A 3,423-nucleotide genomic window follows, 5' to 3' on the forward strand; every position below is an offset into this window, starting at 1 on the left:
GTCTTGTCTACTGACTTGCCCCCACACTGGATAGTGACCTGACAACTCCCAAGCACCTTCATCAATCCCCCTGCTGCATGCTGCAATCGTACACCCAACTTACATAACTTGTTTACATCAATGTCCAGGCCTTTAGCCTGCCATACCCCAGCAATACATACTTCTGCCCCGGTGTCTGTAATGGCCTCCAATGCACTGGATTAATTCCCATTACTACCTAACACATGAACTTTTAACACTTGCTGCGCACATGATGCAACTCCTACATAAACCGTTCCAGGCATTCTATCACCTCAGGTAGGGCAGGTTGCACCTGTCTCAAACGTTGTTTACTAGTAACACCGTCACGTACTCTGACATGCCCTATCATAGTACTTGGGGCCCCTCTGCCAGATGCACGATTTGATTTAACATTTTCTTTGTCCACATAACCTTTGCGGCAGCTGGCAAAATGACTGCTTTTCCCACAATTATGACACTCAACATTACCTGCTGGACAATTCTGTCTGCCTTTAATGTGCATGAGACCACAGAAATAACACCTTTGCTTGGGCCTTACTATTCTCCTGAGCTCTTCATCTTTCTGTTTCTTGTTTGTGGTTTTCACTGTTGCCACGCCATCGAGAGGTGGCATCGGCATAGGCCCTCGCCTACAGGATGAGGGCAAGCCTACCAAAAACTCATGCTCTGTCTCCTCAAATGATTGGCACTTCACCATAAGCACGCAGATCGTATCATATTTTTCAAAGTTCTGTAGAATATCTTGTTTCTATAGAATATCTTGTTTCTACCTGGGGTTGCATAGGCCACTCGGTAACTTATGTAGTAATATATACTCACTCAAATCTTCTTCACAAGTAGGACAAACAAACCCATAGTCTACAACATCTTGAGGACACAGGTGAACGTATTCTTTTGCTGATTCATCTGCTCCTTGCTGCCCACTAAAGAACCTGTCCCATAAGACGGCCTTGTTCACAACCTTTGTAGTAATATTCGAAATAGCCTCGAATGAGTCTTTTACTTTGAGAGATGCCCATTGGTCTCTGGAAAACTGGGCATCAATGGCATTTAACTTTTCTTTGCAGTTTAATCTGATGTTCAGCACCGCCTCGCCCCACGGTATCCCGTTGAGCTTCAGCCAATCTTCCATCGACCTTCTCTATTATCTGGAGGCGCCCGTTGTCATGGCATACTTGCATTTCTTGGGGGAAATAGGTTTGTCAAGTGTTTGTCTGGGTGCTGTGTTCTCAAAGTTGGACAGGATGGCTCTTCCAATTGCCTCTATAATCGCCCTGAAGCTGGTCCCAAGTTGGATAGTAATGATATATGGGGCTTTCATCTGCAAGACAGTTTATTAGTTTAACTAACACTAAGCACCACGACAGCTATATGGTGAATGAGGGACAACAGTGTTGTGCCAAAAGATTGGCAGCAAACATCAGTAGTGCGTGGCTGATGCACATACCCCATCGAGCAATTGCACACGCAATGCCATACAATCAACAACATCTTTTATATATATTATATATATATATGTATATATATATATTCTCTCTCTGTATGTATATATATAAATTATATATATATATATATATATATATATATATATATATATATATATATATATATATATATATATATATACATACAGAGAGAGAGAGAGAGAGAGAGAGAGAGAGAGAGAGAGAGAGAGAGAGAGAGAGAGAGAGAGAGAATTGCTCAAAAATTTTACTCATAAATGAACTCAAATAAATTACTCAAGCATATATATGAACTATTCATTACAATGTTAAAAGCATCTTAGAGTTAAGTATACCTTAGTTTAACCAGACCACTGAGCTGATTAACAGCTCTCCTAGGGCTGGCCCGAAGGATTAGACTTATTTCACGTGGCTAAGAACCAATTGGTTACCTAGCAACGGGACCTACAGCTTATTGTGGAATCCGAACCACATTATACCGAGAAAGCCTCTTAGAAAGTGGTTCTCAACTCGTTTCGGGTCAAAGACCACCAGCCCAATAAAAAAACATCGTGGACCCCTTTTTGGTTGGTGATAAAAAAAGCGTAGGCGATAAGTATTTAGGATTGAAATATAATTCTTACACAAGAATTACAAGCTGAATTTCAAGAAAATATAAACTGAATTTCTCTACAACTAGACTTTTGGATCCAAAACCTCTTTACACTGACAAGCTTGTTCCGAATCGTGTCAAGCACAGTAGCAATGTTTCTGCAGTCAAAGGGAGGACTGATAATTTTTGGAGATGGTTCAGTGAAGAGCCAAGCATTCTGGAACTTCACCAAGGCCTGGGTACAAATTTTAGATCACAAGTGTGCTAAGCTAGGATCTGGTGCTACAAACTGATGATTGTCACATTTCTTTAATAGGAATAATACAACAAAATAAATGGTCACTTCATTTATGTATAAGAAAAAATTCTTATCTCATTTTCAATAAATTTAAAAATATATGTCACAATGTGCAGTTTATTACCAAATATAGTGACTGTCCTTTTGACCATCCAAATGTCAGTATGGATCACTACTGGTCTATGAACCACCAGTTGAGAACCACTGAGCTAAGAGCACAGTAACAGATATTGTTCATGAAAACATCGAGGGTTATCAATGATGACCAACCTCTCTAAGTAAGTACCTTAGTAAGAAAACAGCTTCTGCTTAAGCTCATCCAGTGATCACGGATACAGGAGACATTTAACATAAGGCTGGAAGGGACATTGAGTCAACTAAACCCACATCACATGGCAAACGAGAATCATCACAAAGAGCTTCAAAGGGGAACGAACGATGTCAATTGAGTGGATTAGGTCGGAAAATGGATGAAACGTGTCACCGGGCGACCGACTGCAGGAAATGACGAAGGAAGAGGCCCAGGGTGGTACGGCAAGGGAATGTGGAGGAATAAGGAACGGCTATATATCAGTAAGGCCCAGTGAAGATGCGCCGAGAAGGAGGTTTATGACGCAAGGAAACTGAATGGCTAACAGTCGAGATTCCAACGACCTTCGGCAGACCGACGGCCATGTTACAAGAAGATAAGCCATGAACGGTGATAAAGGGGAGCTGAAAGACGTAAAGGAGAAAAATGAGATGAATTCTAGCATATGAATGGAGGGCAGTAAGTGCAGCGTTGGGCAAACTTCACAGGAGAGTGAGACCACGCCTTTAATGAATGGATTGACATTCAGCTGCTGACAAGGTAACGGTTAATTACACAAAAGCCAAAATAGCCCTGAGAGACGACAGTGCCTTTTTAGGAGGAGGCATTTGGCGTAGGCGTCCGCCATAACGAAAAGCTTGAATGGGAATCTGCCTGAAGGAACAGACGCTGATCGACATCACTCTCAGTTCTTCTGCTGGAACTTTATCTAACTCTTTTCTCGTCTTAATTAGGTGTC

This window comes from Macrobrachium rosenbergii, chromosome 19, assembly GCF_040412425.1.
Source record: "Macrobrachium rosenbergii isolate ZJJX-2024 chromosome 19, ASM4041242v1, whole genome shotgun sequence".
Taxonomy (NCBI): Eukaryota; Metazoa; Arthropoda; class Malacostraca; order Decapoda; family Palaemonidae; genus Macrobrachium; species Macrobrachium rosenbergii.